The sequence below is a fragment of the Lissotriton vulgaris genome, chromosome 7 (assembly GCF_964263255.1).
Source record: "Lissotriton vulgaris chromosome 7, aLisVul1.2, whole genome shotgun sequence".
Taxonomy (NCBI): domain Eukaryota; kingdom Metazoa; phylum Chordata; class Amphibia; order Caudata; family Salamandridae; genus Lissotriton; species Lissotriton vulgaris.
The window spans coordinates 339,581,739-339,599,053 of NC_141695.1; positions in this window are offsets into that span (position 1 = coordinate 339,581,739).

Sequence of the window (17,315 nt, forward strand, 5' to 3'; positions counted from 1 at the left end):
AGTCCATCCTGTATCCAGTCTGTATACTACGGGGGCGGTGATGCATCTATTCTATAACAACCTGTCTCCTGGCTAGAACTAGTCCAAGATAAACAAATCGCCTGGCAATACCCCCAGCAGTGCCTGTTTAATATCCCTGGTAATACACCAGCCCGTAACCACCCGCAAACATGCAAACACTCTCTCCCACAAGGGAAGCAGCAACAAGCATGACCATATCATATGAAGGAAATCTGCCCCATGCTGCTTACATCTGGTACATTCCTCCGTGCGGGATGGGTAGATTATGTTGAGCATGTGCGGGTGAGGTATACTTGATAGACTAAGTTATATTGAAGGAGCTTGAATTGTGCATTGGTGCTGTTCCTCTGTACCCATATAAGGACCTTTCTCCAGTCACCCTCTGTGAGGGGTTCGTTCAATAGCGTCCAATGCTGGATTCTAAGAGTCTCTTCTGGCAGATCATTTCTAAGTGCTCTATAGAGATGGGAAACCAGTCTCCTTCCCCCGCCATGTATAGCATTACTTTCAGAGTGTTAGTAATGTAGGGCTCCTCTGGGAACCCCAGCCAAGCTTCCCATACAACACTAGAAATGCTCCCATATTGCAGGAATTATCCTGGTCCGAGGTTGAAAGAACTTTGCGTCTACATAGAGGTCCCCAAGCGTCTGGCAGCCGCCATCTCTCCAATCGTGAACTGACAACGAGTCTGCGATACTGGCGAACGGGCGTAGTTCCCAGAGGGGCATACCAGGAGTGAATGATGCATGCTGCACTACCCGCCTTACCACATTCTCCCACACCACTGCTACGTGTCGTACAACATATGGACATTCATTGGGGACTCCAGCCCCCAACATCAACAACTCTGTCAGCATGTGATCGCCATAAGTTCCCGCCAACATACGCTTCTTCCAGTTTCCCTCTCTGTCCAACCAGCATGCTGCAGCTGAGAGGCCATATAATAAATCTCTAAGTGCGGCACCTCCAGCCCTCCCTTTTCCCCTGTCCTCTGTTATGTTGTCAGCAGCACCCTTCTGTGCTTCCCCCTCCACAAAAGGTCTATCAGCAGACTTCCAGTATGTGAAAGTATGACTGCAGGATTATGTACAAAGAATGCGCCGTACGTATGAACAGAGGCAAGAACAATCATTTTAACAATCGCGATGCGCCCCATGAGAGACAGCAGTAACTCAGTCAAAAATCGAATCGACCCTCGCAATCCTTCCACCACCCGGCCAATGTTAAGTTTAAGATAGGCAGCTTCTGTGTTTGCCAATAGGGATGCCTAATTAGCGTGTTTGATCCTCTGCCCATAGCAATTCAATCTGTGTACGCTCCCCATCCGGGACCAAGGCATATCTGCTGACAGGGACTACCCTAGACTTCCAGCGGCTAACAAGAGGTCCAGAAACCTCCCCAAAGTTGCATAGCTCCATCATAAGCACAGGGATGGAGCTCTCCGGGCTCGTCGGATAAACCAATACACCATCAGCACATAGTGAGACCATATGGTTAGTCTCCCCCAACGTAACTCCCCCAGGCCCAGAGCAGTTCTCAACCAGGCCACTATGGGTTCCATGGCAATTGCGAATAATAGGGGAGAGAGCGGGCAACCCTGAAGAGTGCCCCACTCAAGGCCAAATTGTCTCGACACCACCCTGCCCACCCGTACTCTGGCTGAGGGATCTGTGTACAATAACCACACCCATTTTAAATATTGCTCACCCAACCCAAATCGTAGGAGTATCTGCCACATATAGTGCCATTCTACTGAATCGAACGCTTGTTCGATATCTAATATCGCAGTCAGTTTCCAACATCACCTGGTATGCCACATGTGTGCCAACCAACGTAGATTATGAGACTTGCTCCTCTTCGGTATGAAACCAGCTTGATCCGAATGGATAAGCTGTGGTATCTTGGGGAGGAGACGTTCCGCCAGTATACCGCTGAGCAGTTTCACATCAATATTGAGCAAGAAGATTGGCCTGTAAGAACTGGGCAAGTTGGGATCCTTGTCCTTTTTCAGAATCATGGCCGCCAGTGCTTCCCTCATAAAGGGTGGTAGAAATCCCCTTTCCAATACCTCATTATAGTCTTCCAGTAGCCTATCTACCACCAGGAAGGCGAATTGCCTATAAAACTTGGCGGAAGTCCGTCAGATCCCGGACTCCTAGCCAGCCGTAGCCGATTGATAGCCCATGTTAATTCCTCTTTGGTGAGCGGTGCTCACAAGACCTCTGTTTCTTCGGGTTCCAGCAGAGGAAGCTCAATTAAGTTTAAGTATGTAAGAATTGCATATAGGCCTGAGCCAGACCGCTCTGCATATACCGCTCCCAAATGGCTTGCGGGCGCATGTGCAATCACTCACTGTTTGCACACTAGTGCCCCGTTATCGGCCATTATCTGCATTATTGGTATCACCAATGCTTCTTGCCTTACAAGTCGAGCCTGAAGCGCTCCTATTCTATCTCCCTCTCTGTGCAACCATTGCTCATAGGCTGTGTGGACATGTTTTTCCAACCAGCAAAGGCTGGTCAGAAGGCCTCCTTGGTCGCGTACTACACCTAAATTTCTGAGGGGCCGAGGCTACCTCAGACTCTAGCCTACTTAGGGTGGCCTCGTGAGTAGCCACATCTTGCTCCAACTGACGCCGTACCCCGTATGATGTCTTGATACGTATTTCCCTCATGACCACATTCATAGCTTCCCATTCTGTCGCACAACAGGAGGTCGACTCCCAGTTCTCCTGAAAGTACCTGCACAGTTCCTCAGATACTGTGGCTATGAATGGAGGGTCTGTCAGGGCTTCATTACTTAGCTGCCAGAGTGGTATCTCTGGTCTCATCCCTCTCCTCCCTAACTCCATCAAGACAGATGGAGGGATCGGATATCTGGGCAGGTACCTAATCCCTCCCACATTCCATCCAAGATCTGTAGAAAGAATCCAATAATCCAGTCTACTGGAAGTTCCCATGGCAGGCGTTTAGTATGAGAACTGCCTAAGAGCGGGATGACACTCTGGTCATACATCTCGAAGGCGCAGCCCTTCTAGCAAATCTTTTAGTGCATTGGTCATTTTAGGCTTAGTGTGTGCTCTCGGAGGTTCGCAGTATAGAGTACCATCAATGACCCTGTGGAGGGTACCAAGCAATCATCCAGGGAATCCCTAGCATCCAGCCAGTCACTCGCCTCCGCAGCAGAGAAGAAAAACAACGCCTTTCCTTTGCTCTTGACCAGGGCACAAGTCCTATAAAAAGAAGTGGAGGGACTGACCAAGTAAGACAATATGCGAATGACCTCATGACGTTACGACGTAGCGCTATAAAAGAAATAAAATAGTGCTATTTAAAGTATTTGTGTAAATACAGGGACAGACTAACCCATCTGACAGTCGTACAGCGTCTGCATTTATATACCGGGACAGAACAAAGGCAAAAGCATGCCTCTCTTAAGTACCTGTGAAGAGAAGGAAAGCTGTGTGCCTTTGCTTCCCTCTGTGGTATTTACATTTAAATGTAAGGTTCCCCCAGTCAGCATATATAAACAAAAGGAGGACAGATGGCCCCTTAACTTCGGCTCAGCTGGAAGTGAAAAAAGGCTCCCTCACTGCCTGCACGTTGCTGCTGGTAATGGAAAGCAGGCAACGTGCAGATACTGCTGAACGTGTCCCGGTGTCTGAAAATTACACCAGGACAAGTTCAGCATATTTCTGTGGGGTCCAACTTCTTGGCAGGTGGGATGGCATCCACCCTGTGAAAAGAGTGGGGGTAATGCCTTGTACCTGCGTGTACCCCAACTCGAGCCATGCTCTCGTCCCCAAAAATTCACAGAGAAAAGGAGACTGTACTTGAGGTTTCGTTTTCGGCAGCTGCCGTTTTACTGCCAGAAAGGATTGGCATTGCTTGTGCACTCGCTGTGTGTAATCTGGGTAAAGGGATATCTGGTACCCCTCATATGTCAGTGGGCCTCGGTTGAGGGTGAGCTGCAGGATGGAGTCACGGCAGCGGAAATTGAGAAAGCATGCTATGAGAGCCCTGTGCGGCGTCCCCGGCTTCAAAGGCGGGACCAGTGCTCAATGGATCTGTTCCACTGTAAAAAACTTGGAGAGCTTCTTGGGGCCAACACAGAAACTAGACAGTCCTCCATGAAGAGGTCCGCAGCCGGCCCTTCTGCTTTTTCAGGGAAGCCAACAAAGCGAAGGTTATTCCTACGTGATCTTTCCTCTGCGTCTTCTGCTATTCATCAAGGCGCACTACTCATTTTTGGAGGTCAATGATTGTCTCTCATAAGGTGTGCAGCTCTGTTTGCAAAGACTCTACTGTTTGTTCTGTTGTAGTCACACTAGCAGAGACCTTCCTTAGGTCGCATTGAAGGAAGTTAACATCAGTGTCAACTGCATACATTTTAGGGATCATGTCATCCCTCGTGGAATGAATAACAGTCAGCACATCCGCTATGGAAGGGCCTTGATCATCAGTTTGCAACATCCCATCTTCGCGTGCGGCCGCGGTCGCCGTTTGCACCCCCGGTACAGCGGGAGCACATATTTGGAGATTTTATTTGCCAGTGCTGCCTTGCTGCTTTTCTCTTTCACCATTTTTATACTGTGGCCCCCTTGTTCTTGGTCTATTACTTCAGTCATATCGCTGATGTCCACACAATGCGACCACTTTTCGGACCCACCTGGGTCTTAGTGGACCACCCCACCAGCCTTTAAGTTTGCGAGGGTAGCCAACGGTGTCTTTCATTCCTTCAGTGCTCCCTGTTTTTCCATGTAAGGTCCAGACCACCAGGCAGGGTTAGGTCTATAGTTTGGTCCAGGATGCTTATGTCACCTCGATAGTGCTTGCACCACCATGCAGTCCCCCACTGGGAGCTCCAAACACCTGGCAGTGTCCCCCTCACCCAGGCAGACGCACTCCCAGCCGGGCCCGAGCATGCAGTCCTACTTTTTGTGGTTGTCCCTCTACAGGAGCCCTCCAGCTGTGGTGAATCTCTCCACAAAGAAGGGTCTGCTGCTGATGGTCATCTGCAGGGGCCACAATCCGCCCTGCCACTCCCAATACGGCCACCTCTATCTCCTTAACAGTGATACCTACCATGGGATCAAGCATATGGAGCGGGTTCTGCTCAAGCGGGGACACCCACGGCTGGTCTCTATAGGATTATACCGGTCTCCCCCAGTTCATATGATTGCGTGCCGTGCAGTATATAATGGGGACTGTGCCTGGCCCCAGTGCGCCTCTCCGTCGCTTTCTGGCCCCCTCATCTATGAATCACGGGGGTCAAGGCACCCCAGTCCTCCCATCACCCAGGAAGTGACCTCTCCTGTGTGTGGCTGGGCCCTCTCGTCCACCAGTCCATCTCTCTGCGCTGGGACATCACACTCCACACCGCTCCCCCTTCTTGCAAATGGTGAGCCTCACCTTGCAGCTGTGAAATGATGTTCCGGTTGAATCAGCCGCGTTTCCATAATGTTGTGTAGCAGCTGTCACAGGGAGCCGGGATCATGCACCTCTCTCTCAGGCAATCAGTCTCCCTATATCGGCACCACCATTCACCGGAGTCAACCGCCAGCCACCATGCGGGTCTCTCACCAAATGGGCAATGCAGGCGTCAGTCCAATTGATATCCGCCTTCGGTGGCCACGTTCCTGCTGCTTAAAGTCACAGCTCTGCAGGTGGCCAATATCATGCCCTGGGTGCAGGCAGATGCACCTCGCTGGTCCGCCTCCTTTCACAAGTCCCGGTGCCACGAAGGTGGGCTGCCCCTCACCTCGCGGGCATCCCTCAGCTTCAGTAAAAATGTCCGCCCGTCCGGGTCATCCGATCCCTTTTGTCTCCACTTCAACGGTTATTAAGGCGGCGGGGCACCGGATATCGCCAGAGAAGGTAAGGGATTCTCAGAGCCCTGTCATGTCATATATCGCTGTTCTGTACAGTTCAGGATGATTTCGGATGATCCCTATGTATATAGAGTTAACTCTAATCACTAGTATATGCAGTAGACCTTTATACTATCCACCGTTCCTATGTGACTCTTAAAGTATATCCACGTGTCTCTCCTCCTTGTGTGACTTTACATCTTGTACATTTGCAATTTTTTTCCATGTGTATCCTTTTTGTAACGCATGTAATCCTAAATCCTTATGGTTTTCAACTGGTGCTCATGTAAAGCGCTCTGACACCTTCGGGTAAAGTTCGCGCTATAGAAAATCGCATAAATAAATAAATAAATAAATACACCGCCATGTTGCTTGGCCACCTCAATTCTTCCAAGAGTCCTCAATACATAAAAATGGCCACATGAGTTATATAGCCGTATTTATTGAATATGGGTTGGACATGTACTTGCTTATTGTCTGACTCAAACAGCTAGAATTGACCTTGCGAACTACACGGCTTTACCAACAGACGTCTGTGGAAATGCTGACTGTTCTTTGTGGCATTGTGGATTCAGATTGATGATTTCCACCCAAATACTCTATGGTGCCCTGAAGAAGTCTACTGTAGGTGAAATGTGTTGGCTGGGCCTTTCTACTTATTTATACAAAAGGACGAATAAAAGAATATACATACAAGCAGAGGATTGATTTGTTTGCTTATATTTGGTTTATATTGTAACTCTCTGTTTAGACACCTGATCTGTTGCCTCTTGACATGTGTAAAAAATGTATATAAAGGGCGCTGTAAGCCACCTGCGTCCCAGCTCCAGCGGAGGGTTGACTATGAGCCCACTGAAATGTTATTTAAGGATGCTTCTGCCTTTGATCTTTGACTCCCAGACCTCTATGAGGTGTTTATAAATAGAAAATGGCATCCACAGAGCAGTGGGCGTGGACTGATAGTTGCTACAGAAGTTGAGCACAGTGAAGTGACAAAGAGAAATTATAAATTGTAAAACTGACAAAGAATAAAATGAGAGGCAAATGGACTGAATGCACAAAAGGGAAATGGAAGGAAAGACAGTGTTGAAAGCAAGGAAGGGTGTCAAGAAAGATATAAGGAAAGAAGGAGATGGAAGTAGAGATGGAAGGATGGAATACACAATGAAAGCAAAGAGGTAGAGAGGGGAATGAAAATAAAAATACACCAATAGTAGTGAAGATGTAATTATACATTATAGCATAGAAGAAAAGTTGGAAGGAAGGATGGAGCAATGGAAGAATGACAGATAAGATGCCAATATGGAAGAAAGGATTAATAGAACGAAGAAGAAAAACAAAAGGATGTATGAAAAAACAGAAGGATTGAAAGGTATAAGAGAAGATAGAAGGATGGGAGGCAAGTGAGAAGGATGTAAGGAAAGGTGGCAGAATGGAAGGATAGATCAATAGACAATTGAAGGAAAGATACAGGGACGAGAATCATATAAACGGCTTTCAAATATAAGACATCATCTGATATATCTTTTAAAGCTTCCTTAGGGTGATCGCATAGTTTGTTCACTTATGGCCATTCAGGACATGGTTCAAAGTGGAGGGTGTTGCATTTTTCTGACCACTCCCTTGACTCAACCCGAAGGTATAGGAGTGCTTTACATGAGCACCAGTTACATTATTCATGGGCATATTCTGTTTTTTACAGGCATGGGAAGTTTAAGTGATTTGCTCAAAATTACAGGATGTCCATGAGACTCGATCCTAGGACTCCAATTTGTACGTTGGCAGCCAGCCGCGGCCAGCATGACTCGCAAGTGGGGGGGAGGGCAGAGGGGGTCGCGAGGGGAGGGGGGTTTAATTTAATAAAATAAATAAATATATAATTAAACTTACCTTTCCGCCAGTCGGGTCCCGCGTCTACTCTGCTCTCCTGCCTCTGGCAGGAACAGGACACAGAAGCAGGCAGCCAGGCTCTCTCCCCTTATTTATTTTTTTTAAAAACATTTTTATTGCAGGAAAATGGTGCAGTTCACATATGTACAATATTTCTTCCCCATGGGTGCCACCTCGCCCCCCCCTCCTTCATTTTCAAAGTATACACAGCCATTAAGCCCACAACCCGGGGGTCGGGCGGCGTCAGTCAGTGGGTCGACCTGCTTGCCATCATGCGCATATGGCTGCTGATGTATTCGGAGTAGTCTAACCTGCTTTTAACATTTTCGCCCCACACCCCTCTAACCACCCCTCACCCCCAGCCCCCCCTTCTACCCAACTCCCTACCCACCCCAGCTAGCCCCCCCCGAGTGCTCGACCCTGCGCCTAAGCTCTGCCATAAAGTACACATATGTGTGCAACAGGAGTGGCGATGTCGTGTTGGGAATGTGCAACTGGTTAGTGACGGGGTTCTACTTCACTCGACTCAGAGAGGCTGTCCTCTTCTTCTAGCGTGCTGTCCCGGAGAGCCTGCACTAGCATCTCCCATTCCATGGCCGCTTCCAGTGCCCTGTCGTCTGATCTGAGGCGGGCCAATTGGTACCTGAGCGTGCTTTCGCTCGCTGCCCACTTAAGCATTTCATTGGTCCACCTCCTTAACTTTGGGCATCGTTTCAACTTCCAGTTCCTCGTCAGTTCTCTTTTAGCTAAAATCAGACCCATATCCACAAATTTGCTCGAGATCCTGCTTTTGGGTGTATGCGGGAACCAATGTAGCAAGCCCACAGCCTTGGTGATTTGTAGTTCCCTTTCGGTAACTGTATTCAAGGTCTCAATAACCTCCCTCCAGTAGTCCCGCAAGTGTGTGCAATCCCAGAGCATATGGCCCAGGTCTGTGCCCCCACTGTGTTGCATCTGGGGCACGCCGCATCTGCCACTCCAAAGTTCTTCTCAATCCTCCTGGGTGTGAGATAGGCCCTATGCAGTATATAGAAGTGAATCAGCTGAAAACGGGCGTTTCTTGTACTCTTTCTTGCCCGCCGCACTATCTGTGCCCATGTGGTATCCGGGATCTCAGTCCCTAGTTCAAGCTCCCAAGCCTCTTTCAACGTGGTTAAGGGTTGCAACGTTTCGCGTGACATTCGCGATTAGAGGCATGTCACTGCTTTATATGTCCCAGCCGCCATCATTGTATATTGACAAGCCATTGATATCGGGGGCTCTTGAATCCCCTCCCCCCAGTGTGCTTGCATCGCGCGTGTTACAGCTGCATGCATTAAAAAGTCCCCACTCGGGAGGTCGAAGCGGTCCTGCAGCGTTTGGTAGGGGATCAGTTCCCCGTTCTCATATAGGTCCCCCAGTATCTGCAGTCCCGCATCTTCCCATCCCTGTAGCCTCGACCAGTCGCCCCCATGCGGGAGTGCCGTTATCATACCGAGGGGTATCTCAGGCGCATACATGCGTCGCACCCCAGCCCGTTTCTGCGCCCGGTTCCAGCAGAGTCTGTATGTCTGCTCTTCCAGCGACAGATCCCTAAGAATCAGCTTCTGTTGTAAAGTGATGAATGCCAGCACATGGCGGGGGGTGCCCGTTTCTCTGTCCTGCTCTGGTCCTCGGTACGCCCGCGCCAGCTCCTGTGTGAAGGTCTGCAGCTGCGCCGCCAAATAATATAACTCAAAATCAGGGACCGCTAGGCCTCCCTCATCTTTCGGTCGGAGCAGCGTTGATAAAGCGATTCTGCGCCTGCCCGTACCCCAGAGGAAGCAGATCAATAAAGATCTCAACTGCCGGAAGATCAACCTAGGTATCCAGATGGGCAGCGTGCGGAAATAATAGAGGAGGCGCGGCAAGGCTATCATTTTCACCAGGGATATGCGTCCCGTGACTGATAGCGGGAGAGTAGACCAGAAGGTCATATTACCACGTAGCGCCCGTATACAGCAACCCACGTTGCCCTCTAGCAGGTCCGTAGCCTTGTGGTATATATACACTCCCAGATACTTCAGGCAGTCCTGCGCCCAGGCAAGCTGAGTTCTGATAGTAGGTCCCGGTTCGCCGTGACGTAACGGGAACAAGCATGATTTGGGCCAATTCACCCGCAGCCCAGATAATCTGCCAAAGGCCACCAGGAGTCTCTCCGCCCCCTCCAGTGCTTCCCTCTGGTTTTCCAGATATAACAGGAGGTCGTCTGCGTATAGTGAGATAAGTTGTGGATGTCCCCGATTAGTCAAACCCGTGAAAGAATGCCCCTTCCCGACTTCCGCCGTGAAAGGTTCAATCGCTAGAGCGAACAGCAGGGGGGATAGGGAGCATCCCTGCCTAGTGCCTCGACTAACTGGGTACGGGTTCGACACAAGGGGACCCACCCGCACCCGTGCCACCGCCGAGGCGTATAAGACTCTGGTCCAGCGTATGTACCCGTCCCCAAGGCCGAAGTGTTGCGTAACCTTGTATAGGTATTCCCATTCCAGGCTGTCGAATGCTTTTTCTATGTCACTCGACAGAACAACCGGCGTGTGCGTGGCAGGCCACGGTTCCCTCAGCAGGCGAATCAATCGACGTATGTTAGCAGTCGTGTTACGGGCGGGAATAAAGCCAGACTGGTCACTGTGGACCAGGATCGTCATGTGTTGCAGTAACCTGGTCGCCAAGACGGTGCTCAGGATTTTGTAGTCCACTGTCAACATGGACAGTGGCCTGTAGGAAGCTGGGTGTTTGCTCTCTCTACCCTGCTTTAAAAGCGGAATCATGAGAGCTTCGCACATCGAGTTAAAATCCCCTCCCATTATGATGGGGCCAGCTAAGAACCCAGCCAGCGCCCCCGAAAGTTTGGTGAAGAAGGACGCTTGGTCAATGTTAGGCGCATACACACTGCACAGCGCTATGTCCTTGCCTTTCAATTTCCCTTCCACTGCTACAAACCTACCCTCCGGGTCTATGATGTGCTTATTGACTTGAAAAGGAGTCCCCGCCCGCACCCAAATCAGCACCCCCCTGGCGAATGCGGAACATGTGGTGTGAAACAGTTGTCCCCTCCATCTCCTCTGTAGTGCTATACCCTCCTGCTTAGTCAGATGCTTTTCTTGCAGCAGCGCTATCTGCACCCCTCTTCGAACCAAATATGCATGTATTTTAGGCCTCCGTGCCATTGTGTGCAGACCCCTCACATTCCAGGTTAGGCACTTCACATGTCCATTATTAGCCATATTTTGCAAGGTTACAGGGGGTTGATTCTGTTTAGGAAAACAGAGGCAGGAATCAAAGTAAATATAGTTAAATGCAAGTAGCCTCTGACACCATGGATCACACAAGTTGTTTTCTATTCACGTCCTATTTATTGACAGTGAATGCTCTTATTTTTTAGCACATTATTTAAAGGTTCGAGTAAGTACACATTGGGTGAGAACAGCTCAATTTTGATTATCTCCTTACATCAGAAAATACATTCGATAATGACAAAGAATAGCTTGCTTGCTATTAAAATTGATCAGTGTGAGACAAACACGATAACAAAAATAAGTGGAAACACTTAATAAATTCAAATGAAAACAATCCACACAAAAAGTGAAAAAGTGCATTCATATATCAGCAGTATCTTATTTACAATTGATATGTTTAGGTCCTACTATGAATCTCAAGGAGATTGTGTTACTGTCCCGGGGGATATTGTTGGTTTGTCCCTCAAACGGGAAAGTTAATTGTCCTGTGGTATGCCAGGGAAAGTCAAATGTTCAAAGGGTTCTTTAATGCCTAGTGGTGAGATGCGTCTCTCACTATATGTCCCAATAGTTTAGTTGGATCATATGGCATATATTCCTCCTGGCACCAAAGCTGAGCCTACGCGTTTCGACCTTATAGAAAATCTTGACAGGAAGGGAACTTTGTGAAGGTCTTCATCAGGGCTCTTAGTAGGTGATGAGGAGCATCATGTTGCACCTACAGAAAAAGTTATGGGAGCATGTTTTAGTTGTGGGGTGTAGGGTATCTAGGACCATATACAGTGCTTATAAAAGAGTTTACAAATAGAAGTTAGCTCAATTTTTACATGAATCACGTACCCAAGGGTGAAAAAAGTGCTGATATATGAATGCACTTTTTCACTTTTTGTGTGGATTGTTTTCATTTGAATTTATTAAGTGTTTCCACTTATTTTTGTTATCGTGTTTGTCTCACACTGATCAATTTTAATAGCAAGCAAGCTATTCTTTGTCATTATCGAATGTATTTTCTGATGTAAGGAGATAATCAAAATTGAGCTGTTCTCACCCAATGTGTACTTACTCGAACCTTTAAATAATGTGCTAAAAAATAAGAGCATTCACTGTCAATAAATAGGACGTGAATAGAAAACAACTTGTGTGATCCATGGTGTCAGAGGCTACTTGCATTTAACTACATTATTAGCCATAGTCCCATGATACACTGCAAAGTCCAATAACGGTGTGCAGCCTGGCACACAGGGTCGCACTCACCCCCCCCCAGTCCCAACGCAACAAAGCCCCCTCCCCGCCCACCCCGCCTCGAGCGCCCCCCAACTACTCTAAGCGCCCTACCCCCAGAACAGGGCCCAGCCTAGCAAGCGCAGCTCCCATCCAAACTTGTTGAGGACCTAGTGTCCTACCCCCAACAACCCAACTATTCCGCAGTCGACACTACGGTGGCCTTAGGGGCCCGAAAGGCGTTGCTCAGCTCCGAAGGTGGTCAACCTAGTCCCATTCCCCCCAACCTGTGATCCCCCCATGCGAGTCCAGAGTTCCATCCCACTTTCCAGTGTCCGTCACCATCTGCCAGCTAAGGTACACCCCAGGCGCCTTACCGTCCCGGCGTGGGGGCATCTCCAGTATCATTCGTCCATAAGGCCTCCCGACGTCTGTGGTGTGACGTCCGGGCCCTTAACACTATTCAAGTCCGATTGTTCTGCTTCTGAGCCAGTGACTAGGCCCTCCGCCTCCGAGCTGTTGCACGATCTGGATCTCGCAGTTCCCGACAGTTCCATTACCGCTTGCATCGCGGCTTTCCTCTCGCCTTCAGTTTGCGATTCTGTCGGTTTTTTGGATTTTTGTTGACGCTTCCGGATCCTCTGCGATTTCCGAGTCGGCTGCTGGGTCCGTTCGTCCTCGGCTCTGTGCTTCGCACTATCGGTGCCGGCTTTGTACGTGTCCCACCACGCCCAGGCGTCTGCCGAGTTATGGAAGAAGATTGCCTTGTCATCCACCACCAATCTGAGTTTGGCCGGGAACAGAAGTGAATGCGCCAGACCCTCCGCCCGAAGTTCTTTTTTTGAGCGATAAGAAAGAGGCCCGCAATTTCTGCGTTTCATACGTGTAGTCCGGGAAAAGCGTCACCCTGCTGTTGTCCACCTGGAAAGGACCCACGTACCTTGCTCTCTGTAGCAGCCAGTCCCGGTCCTTGTAGTGCAGCAATTTTATCACTACCGGGCGGGGCAGTTGGCCCGGTTTAGGAGGTCGAGCCGGGACTCTGTGCGCCCGTTCTAGCATGGAAAAGGGTGAAAGGCATTCCGGCGCCACCTCTGTCCTCAGCCATTGTTCAAGATATCCTACCATATCGTCCCCTTCTTTCTGTTCCGGAAGGCCCACCAAGCGCACGTTGTTGCGCCTGCTACGATTTTCTTACTGGATATGAAGGTGAGCGACCCAATATACCCTTGCGGGCTCGGGCAAAACTTGTTTTAAAGAAAATGGCCATCAAGGGGTTTTGTTGTTTTCTTATTTCTCAGCACTGTTAGGACCTGTTTTAAATAATCAAAGTACCTAAACCTGAGATTAATCAGTGGCTGTCCTGTGTTATTAATTTTTAGGAAAAGTCCCACAAAGTCAGAACAAAAAGTGTTACCACACTAACACCATACATACAATAAATGATCAATAAAATACGAAAAACCAGGATTTTGTGTTATCTGAAAGTTATTATTTGTTTTCAAGACAGAAAAATATATTTATATACAAAAAAGATGAGCATTCATGTAGAATAGGGTACATACATGGATATTATTTAGATATTCAAGGTATTATTTATTTCCCCTTTGACATATCCAAATATTAAGTCCAGACTGCTTAGGCACAATAGTTCATTGATTTCAACTTAAAATCAGAAGAAAATCAAAAGATGACATAAGACAAAAAGTGCAGAGTTGGACTACAATAGTCGACGTTTCGGTCTTTTTTGAAGTTTTCATAAGACCATCATCAGGACAAAACTAGTTGTCCGGCAAGCCTCAACCGGATTCGTTTGACGTTCTTTGGCGCGAGATTGAAAAAACATACAAGTGATTTGACATTGATTGAATTTGGACATTCCGCCAGAATTTGCAGACTGCACTCCTGTATTTAATACGAGAGGGTCATCAATTGTATATACAACTAGTTTTGTCCTGATGATGGTTTTATGAAAACTTCAAAAAAGACCGAAACGTCGACTATTGTAGTCCAACTCTGCACTTTTTGTCTTATGTCATCTTTTGATTTCCTTCTGATTTTAAGTTGAAATCAATGAACTATTGTGCCTAAGCAGTCTGGACTTAATATTTGGATATGTCAAAGGGGAAATAACTAATACCTTGAATATCTAAATAATATCCATGTATGTACCCTATTCTACATGAATGCTCATCTTTTTTGTATATAAATATATTTTTCTGTCTTAAAAACAAATAATAACTTTCAGATAACACAAAATCCTGGTTTTTCGTATTTTATTGATCATTTATTGTATGTATGGTGTTAGTGTGGTAACACTTTTTGTTCTGACTTTGTGGGACTTTTCCTAAAAATTAATAACACAGGACAGCCACTGATTAATCTCAGGTTTAGGTACTTTGATTATTTAAAACAGGTCCTAACAATGCTACGATTTTCGGCATCCTCCGCCCTCCTCTCCAAGGCCTGAATGCGATCGAGCACGTCCCCAAGCCTCCCCTCCATAGATTTGTGCTCGGGCAGTATCTCCTTGAGGGTGTGTTCTGCAGTTTTGACCCTGTTCTTCAGTTTATCATGGTCGGCTCGCAACAGCCCCAGGCCCGTCGCCACTTGGGCAATATCCTGCTGTAGCGCTTCCTTGGTGGCTTGTATGGCTTCCAAAATGCAATTTTGCAGCTGCTGTAGGTCCGTCGGGGGCTCCCGAGCTCGCAGCCTCCTCCATTTTTCCCCTAGGTTTACCCATTCCGTTCACTGGAGAAAAGGAGGGGGAGGGGAACCACAGACCCCTCGCCGTCCGGTCAGTGGAGGGCACTTTCAATGTCCACTTGGCCGCGATTCCTCAGTGTCTAGTATCGGCAGGGAGCGCCGCAACCCGAACAGCGTGGTTGCGTAGGCCTTTGCTCCGTCACCAACAGGATCAAGCCAGCTCTGACCCTAGGCCGCCGGTCCCCCCAGGGAAAGTGAAACTCAGTTCGCCGGTGCCACCTCGGTTGGCTCCAGTCAATGAGTAGTCTTCCCGGAGTCGCTCGGTCTTCCGAGCATTGGTAATTCTCGCTGGTGTCGCTCCGGTGATCAGGCCCCTCCGTGGTGCGACAACTTGGGGTGGTGCTTCCCACTCTGCTATCGTGCAGTCAGGGGTCCCTCTCAGGATGCTTTCAGATGCATGCCCAGTGCGCCTCTGGACCAGGTCGTTCTCGCCTCCCTGCTCTACTGCCAGGCGCTGAGCTCTCCACGGCCATCAGGTGCCAGGGTAGCCGCCATCTTGCGCTCCTCAGCCTTTGTTCGTAGGAGATCCGGTCTATCCGAGCGAAAGGTCCGGCAAACTCCCTTGTTCGCAGCGCGGAGGAATAATCAAGCGAGCTCAGGCGATGACACCTCCGTCCCAGGCCTTCCCCAAAAGGGCGCTATGGGGACTTCGTCATCTGTGGTCTCGAGCGCCAGCTCCGGTCGCCATCTTGTTCCATCGCACCCTCGGCCCTTCTTCATTCTTCTCTCGAGCCGATCAGCGCCGTGGGCACCTTGAGTCCGTCGCCTGGGGGTCCTTTGCTGTTCAGGTGTCCTTTAGTGATCGAGTGATGCACTTTAGGGTGGATTTCGTGCAGTTTTTCAGGATAAAAGCGGGGATCGGGAGCAGAGCTCCCGGCTCACGCCGCCAGTCCGCTCGGCATCCAAGCCACGCCCCCAGGCTCTCTCCCCTTAGCCAATCACAATGCTGCAAGCAGGATTGTCATTGGTTTGGATGCCAACCAGCCAGTGGCTTATGGGGTAGCCAATTTCTCCATGTCGGCTGCATTGTAGCCTGCATGGAGAAGGGCAGAGTGCACATGACTGGTTTGGGCTCTAGGGGGGCCGACCAAACAGTCTGTGCGCACTCGGGAGTGAGCAGGCACACCACTCCTCCCCTGCCCTGCTCTCAGAGCCACCCGCCCGTGAAACAAAACATCAAATGGTAATAACTGTAAGTTACTATTATTTTATATTTCTGCTTCTCCCACTGCGAGAAAGCAGTGGGGCGACGCTCCTCCGCCCTAGTGAAGGAGTCACCCCCGTTGGCAGCAATGACATTAATGCCACATCTTAAGAAGAGAAAGAGCGGCAGGCAGAAGCCACATCAAAGTTTGACTCGTCATGAGCTTGAGTATCCAACAGGACATCGAGCTGAGCCAGAGCCAGGCTTCAGGCTCGAGCCTAGCTTGAGCTTTCAGTGTCGCTGCCAAGTCTAATGAATATACGAGCAGGCTGTGTCTGATGCTGGGCTAAGCTGGGCTGGCACATCACTGGCGGGCTGAGTTCGGGGTTGGGTGGGCGAAGGAGCAGGCACACCACACATTTATATGAACCGGCACATACTTGATCTGCTGCTGAGAAATAATGCCCCTGGTGCCACATACGATACCAGACCCTCAAATACTAAAATAATACCACAAGTTTCTCTTCAAAATCAACTGCAAAACCTATTTGTTTTATGCCAATATTTTTGAAAGATTATGCTTTGAAGTAAATAGTTTCACTCCATGTTTTAACATTGCTTTTCTGAAATCCCCCGTGTTCTCCAAGCCTCCTGGAGAGGTCTGTAATTGTAAATGTATATTTATATTGGGTTTACTACCCCTTTCGAGGCATTGAAGCACTTTGCGGAGAGTAGCATGCTATCTCAGAACCAAGATCTGAGGTAAAGTTCGATTGCTGGTGCATTAGTAACATGTGCTTACTTTTTTCTGTGTAGATTAGTTGTGGTAAGTACGTTTTTAAGTTTATGATCGTGAGTTCTCATGTGTTTACTAGTGTAGTGAGCAGGTCTAGACCGATGGCAGTGGATTAGAAAAGGGAAGCTGTAAGTTGTTGTTGGGAGTAGTGGCCAATTTGGGGGGGTGTAGTGTACTATTCAGATGCCACCAGGGGCCCAGTAGGGGGTCTGAATGGCCTTTACGGAGTCAGATGGGCCTCTGCTACCTTCCTTTTACCAATCTTGATGGAGGTGGCATTCCCAGTCTCTGGCTGGGCTAGACCAATAATGTATGCAGAATGAGCGGGAGCAGGGGGCCTGAGCAGAAGTGCCC